The sequence below is a fragment of the Cygnus atratus genome, chromosome 1 (assembly GCF_013377495.2).
Source record: "Cygnus atratus isolate AKBS03 ecotype Queensland, Australia chromosome 1, CAtr_DNAZoo_HiC_assembly, whole genome shotgun sequence".
NCBI classification, from domain to species: domain Eukaryota; kingdom Metazoa; phylum Chordata; class Aves; order Anseriformes; family Anatidae; genus Cygnus; species Cygnus atratus.
Genome location: NC_066362.1, coordinates 207,765,275 through 207,772,111, shown reverse-complemented (window position 1 = coordinate 207,772,111; position 6,837 = coordinate 207,765,275).

Here is a 6,837-nt window from a genome sequence, read left to right as displayed (position 1 = left end):
CCACCTATCCGCATCCCATCCCATTGCCCCCCACCCCATCCCCTCTTCTTCCCCCTGCCCCTCCCCATTCCCCTCCCCTTCCCCCTCTCTCTTCCCCTTCCCTCCTCCTGCTTCTCCCCATCCCATTCCCTCTCATCCCAATCCAACCCATCCCCTTCCCCCCTCTCCAACTCCCCATCCCATTCCCCTCCACCCCCATCCGATCCCATCCCATCCCCTCCCCATCCCTCCCCATCCCATCCCATCCCATCCCATCCCATCCCATCCCATCCCATCCCATCCCATCCCATCCCCATCCCCATCCCCATCCCATCCCCATCCCTCCCCATCCCATCCCATCCCATCCCATCCCATCCCATCCCATCCCATCCCATCCCATCCCATCCCCATCCCCATCCCCATCCCATCCCCATCCCATCCCCATCCCTCCCCATCCCATCCCATCCCATCCCATCCCATCCCATCCCATCCCCATCCCCATCCCCATCCCATCCCCATCCCTCCCCATCCCATCCCATCCCATCCCCATCCCATCCCCATCCCATCCCCATCCCCATCCCCATCCCATTAATGGCCATTTGGCCATTAATGCCCAAATTGTGATTGTTTGAACAGAAACTTTGCAATGCACGTGTCCACCCCCCTGCTCTCATCCCTCCATCCTCCCAGGGGCACGGGGCTGGAGGGCCCTGGTCAGGTTTGGCACAGCCCATGGCAAGGATGTATTTCAGCAAATCTCCCCTTTTTATCATCTTCAGTGTGAGAAATGAGCAGATTCACCCTGAAAACCCACGGGCAGCCCCCGGACAGCAGCTGCCAGAGCACGACTCGTGGCTGGCACCAGCGAGCTGCCATCCATGCCTGGTGCTGATCCGAGAGCAGACTTGGAGCTGCCTCTGAGCTGCTTGCACCTTCGGGGCTGTTTCTGCTGACTCCTTTCCCTTCTGCACAACTGCAGCCCCAATTCAGAGCCTCTGCGCCAGCACTTGCCCCGTCGAACCGTGCCAAGGAAGAGGAGGCGTACGGGACAGAGGGTAATTGCAGCTGTGTGCAGAACACTGAAATGCAAGGAGATGTCTGCAAACAGAGCCGAGAAAGCTTTGTCAGCAGTGGGAGAAGGTGCTTATATCCCCTCAGCACGTCCTATTGCTCTGCTGCCTCATTCCCCAAGCAGCAATCCCTGCTTGCTGCCTGTTGTGCAGGCACCAGCAGGAGCTGAGCTGCCAGTCCCAAGCCCCAGGAATGTCCCAAGCCCCAGAAATGCCCAACCTCGTCGTCCTTTCCCTGCAACATGAGTTCCCCCAGATCCCAGCCCATCCACGACGTTCCTCGCTGGGTCTGGTAGCTCCTTATCGAAGTACTGCAGAGCCCAGCAAGGTGCTGGGCCAACAAGGTTCTCAGTTTCCCTGTGCTTGGTGCAGAATGTGGCCAACTGGGGATGATTTAGGCATGCTACCTGAATGCCCAGCTATGGCCTCAGTGTTTGCACTGCATCCTGCTCAGAGCAGCATCTCCCTGTGCTCCCTCCAGCTGCCCCTTCCCTTGCTTTGTGCCCTTTCTCGGGTGATAACACCTAATTTTGACCTTGTTAGTGCATGTCATTGGTTTGGCTGTTCACCAGCGCCGACGTGCAAGGGCTGCCCCATTGCATGGGGATGCAGGATCGGGGCATTTGCAAACTATGTGGGACTGAAGGGCAATGCCTGGCTCTCTTCCCTCTGATTTCCATCCCTGATTTATAGGAGAAAATTTCTTGTAACCCATGCTAGCTTTGTCATATATATATATATATATATATTATTTTGGGGGGGATTTTGGGGGATATTAAAAGACAGAGAGCAATGACTATTCAAGCATGAAGAAGGAGGAACAATACACAGAGACCGCTGGCAGACATCTGTTGGTCTGTGAAATAGAAACACTGGCTGATTTGCAAACAGCCAAAGGAAGGTAAGCTTAAAATAAGCAAAACCAAGGTGTCCGGGGAAGAACCAAAGGATACGGCTGATGCGAGAAGCTGCAGCAGCAGGGAGGTCACACTAGTGTAGAAAGCCAGAAGGTGAGAAATAGGCTGAAAGTTAGGTCTCATCCACCAGTGGAAGGGTGATTTGGGTATGATAATCATACTTCTTTCTAGATGTGATGAGGAAAGGAAGCATCTGTGCCCCAAGGCACTGAGCTCATGCCGAGCTTCCCAGGTGTGGGCAGAAACCCTCAGCTTTCCTGCAAGATAAAGCCTTGTGCAAGGGCTTGCTCATCAATGAGTGTTCCTTAACACCTGAAAAGTTAAAAAACAGCCAGAAATCAGGAAAAACGTGCAGCCACGTGCTGCTCCTGCCTTGTTCCAGCTGTGCAGCAGAACTGCAAGAGGAAGGAGGGTCCTGTTCCTGCATTGCTCACACTGCCAAAAACACAGTGATGTTTGCTCACTGCTTTTCTTCATGCCTCCAGCTGCACAGACCAGGGGGACAGGGCTGGATGAGAAGGGAAGGGGAAGGGCTGGAGGGCCAGGATAAGGGCTGGGGAGCAGGAGAAGGGCTGGGGAGCAGGAGAAGGGAAGGGGAAGGAGAAGGGCTAGAGGGTCAGGAGAACGGATGGGGTGCAGGAGAAGGGATGGGGAGGTGGCAAGGATGGGAGAAGCTGCTTGTAGGGCTAGTGCCCAGGCTCAGTTCCTTGAATGCCTCCCAGGTACAAACGTCCACGGATTTCTATTTGAGCAGGAAGACGGATGCATGCACCGTGGAGGTTCCTTGGCTTGTCCCTGTGTTCAAAATGAACCGCAGTTCCCAGTTTGTTCAAAATGAACCACAGGCAGCAAGTCTGATGTTTGCATGCTGAGGACTCCTGAGCTTTTCCTAGGTCTTGTTTTAAATTCACCTTCATCCTCCTGCCTTAGCAATGAATTTGATAAACGTTAGCTGGTATAATTTTCACCCGACTGAGACAGTTACTCCTAGAGCCACAAACAACGCTATGAATAAGAAACCTGCGTCACCAACAAACGTGTCTCTGCATTTCCATCCCTCCGGCCTGTGGCTGAAGGGAACATCGCATTTTAATTGCAAAGCCAAGCCAGCACAAGCACATCTATCAAGCAGAGGGCTGACACTACCAACACATCTTAAATACACCCAAACACAAAGTGCCACAGACACTTAACCTGGTTACAGATTGAGGCTTGACCAGAAAACCCTTCCTGCAATTACCTGCAAAATGCACTCACCTGCTGGGAAGAACAAAAGCTTCCCCGGGGGAGAAGAGATGCAGTGACCATCGGGGACAATAAACCTGAGGGCTGAGAAGTGGCACAAAGACAGGATGAGGTCATCTTGCTCACAAAGCTTGAAAGCCCCAGGAAATTGGGATCTGGGTGGTTTTGCAGAGCAGTAATCCCCTGGCATGGACACTGAGCTGTGGGATTGCACCAAGCGACTCACAGAGCAGCTACAGAAGGATGCTGCTACTTGTTTTTTGTCTTGATGGTTTGTTACAAGATGCCCCAAACCCCATCCTTTCCAATAGCAGATGTCAGAGGATCTGGTTCATGATGAGACTCCTTCCTTGGAAGGAACAAGGAGCAAGCTCTGGGCACGGGGTGTCCCTGCTCCCACCAGCCTGGAAGGAATAATTTGCCAAGGCAAAGTAAAAACTATGAAAACTAAACTATGAAAAACGGCCTAAAACCGTCAAGGAGATGAGTTCATTCTTGCTTACAGTGCTCATGTTTCTTTGGAGGCTTTTGGGTGTCTCAGGGGGATGGAGAAGCAGGTAGCCACCCTTGGGTGCCTTCTCCATGGAGTACCGTGGTGAGCATGGAGAGGTTTCACTTGGTGCCATGTAAAAATAAATAAGCGAAAACAAATGTACAAAAACAAATCTATTTTGAAGTTTTTTGTGTTCGATGACGAGTATAAAGGAAATGGTGAGAAACCATGGAAAAAAAACCATCTACTTTTATAGGAACTTTAAGTAGAAGAATTCTGATTCTCAAATAGATTACATAAACTCTTACGTCCTTTGCAGTTATTACTTGAAACAACCTGGCCTTTGCTTTGCTTCCATGTGTGCAGAATTTCCATGAGAGACAAGCTCTTGGCTTGGGAGGACACCTTGGGCAGGAGGAGGCAGCAGGTGAAGGGGGAGAGGGCTCTCACGAGGGAGAGGAGATCAGGAAATAAAAGTAGGCTCTGGTAAGTTCTTTGGGGTGCTTATATTTTTTATGGATGCAAAACCTGAGATCTTTTGATTGATTTGATTCCACTTCCTGTCTATTTTCTGGCTTTCTTTCATTTTGAAATGAAACAATGAAAATGAAAATGAAAAGAAATGAAAAGAAATTAAGTAAAATAAACAAAATAAAATATAAAATAAATAAAATAAAATAAAAAATAAAATAAAATAAAATAAATAAAATAAAATAAAATAAAATAATGGTTTTCCTGCAAGTCTGTAGTAGAGGAAGGAGAGCAATCCAACCCCTGGAGGGGCTGCAGAAGGGGGCTGCCCTCCCCACGGCGAGGTGGGGAGACCTGGAGCCATTTAATGGCAGTAACGGGCACTGGGTAAGAGAAGTTGGATGAGGAGTAAAGTGCTGTGCAGTGCTGTTCTGGCTGACACACAAATTAAGCACATGGTCTGGGAAGGATTTGGGGTTCATTTTCATTTGCAGATCTCTTCCCATGGCTCAGCAATACTTAGCTCCACCTGGAAAAGCGATGCTCAGAGCCTGCGGTTTCTTATGCTCGACGTAATTCTTATTTATTTTTTGTTTCTTAAAAAAAACAGTGGAAGGTTTGGAGCAGAAAATGTATTATGTGAATACAATGTCTTGTAAAAGGCAGCTGCATAACCCTCTAGATACTATTATAATGCTATTGCTGCAAATAACAGATAGTGTTAGCTGGAAATGGTTTCTAGCTGTTAGGCAAAATGATTATATCGTCAAATGTGATGAATGAGGGAAGTGCAGAAGGCTTTAGCATCCTATCTTTGCAGTTATTTTCCATAATGATTTTCCGAATGCTGCTTGCAAGCCTCTCTACCCTGCCTGCTGCAATCCTTCCCCTGCATGCAGGTGCCCGGGTGACTGCAAGGAGCCTTTGGAGCTGACCCAGGTCTCTGCTTCCCCTTGAGCATCCTCCAGCATTGGGCACTGCTCAGGAAAAACCTTTCTGGGTTCCACAAAGTGCTGGCTGCTCAGCGATAGCCCTTTGAGGATGAGCCCCAGCAGCTCTGCAGTGTGCAGGGGGGGACCAAAGGCCAAGCAATGCCTTTATCTTGGTTATTTCCCCAGCTAAAGGCATGCGCTGGGAGCAGCTCCTGTAGATGGACCCTGAGAAGGACACAAGGGGGACACATGGGAGGTTTATTCTCTTATGATAAAACAAACTTCTGAGAAGTGAGAGGTGGTATTTATTTTATTTTATTTTATTTTATTTATTTTATTTTATTTTATTTCATTTCATTTCATTTCATTTATTATTTTATTTTATTTTTATTTTATTTTATTTTATTTTATTTTAATTATTTTTTCACCCCAGCTGTGGTCTCAGAGGAGGAGCGGTGCTGCTGGTGGGTCTCAGCGGCTCATCCCACCAGCTGTAGTGTTTTTTTCTCCAGCACCAGGCTGATTTCCCACTGTGCTTTGTGATAATGAGCCATCACCCAAGACCCCCACAGAATTATTATGGCAGCTGGCAGCATCCTACCCAGTGGCAATGGGGGAAACCAAGTGCACCGTTTCTCCATGGCTTAATTTTTCTTTTCCCATTGACCAGCCAAGGAGAGAGTGCAGCACTCCCCATTACCTCGCAGACCGTGCTCAGTCATCCTTTGGATTTCAATGGATTTTGGACCCTTTTCTAGCACCCCAATCCCCAACAGCACCTGACAGAAGGTGCTGGGAGGTGCTGGGAGGTGTGGGACTGGCTTCTGGGTATATCAGCAGGGGAATGCTGGCAGCATTAGGCAGAGATAAGCTCTGTGTCTGATGATGGAGCAGCCAATACGGGATGATTATGTCAATTTTTTAATGATCATCCTTGAAGAATTTTAAAACACAGAGAGGGCTGGGAGAAGAGTCGTGGGAATGGTTACAAGTTTGGAAAATATAGATTACAGTGAGAGCCTCCAGGCACTTATTTCACAAGGAAGAGTTTGATCATCTCGTACGTGAATTTACGTGGCCAACAGGGAGCTGGTGCCAGACAAAAAAAAAAAAAAGAAATTTATCTTATGACTGGAAATGAGTAACGTCGAAGTAAGGCTTAGGCTTTTAACATGAAGTAAGGCTTAGGTTTTTAACATTAAGAGTAATGAAAACAAACAGAACGTTTAACTGGGTGCTGTGAAGGGTCCCTCGCTGCCGTGCACTTTGTTAGGAGGGGATTTCAACAAAACTCTGCTGCAGGCAGGCAGATGTGATGGAGCTCTGTGCTGCGAGGAAACGTCAGCCATCCCAGCTCCAGGGCCACAGACTGCACACGCTGGGACCAAGGAAAACTTGTTTTTATGATTCGTGGAGCCCACTGTAACGCAGTCTAATCCTGGAAGTCTTAAAAATGGATTTGAGACCTCCTGGTCCCAGGAAGGCTCTTCAGGCACCTAAGCTTCTGCTCCACAAGATCCCTGGTGGAGACAAAGATTTCCCCACCTCGTTTTTAATACGTGCATGGATCTTCTACCTCGTGAGCAGGGCACCAAGGCTCAGCCCCCCCGCCCCGTTTCCCTCGGGGAACATCCCTGCTCCATCTCCTGCTGCTGCACATTAGGGACTCAGTTCAGAGGGAACAATAAAAAACACCTTAAAAAAAAAACATCTTCTGCCTAACCCAACTG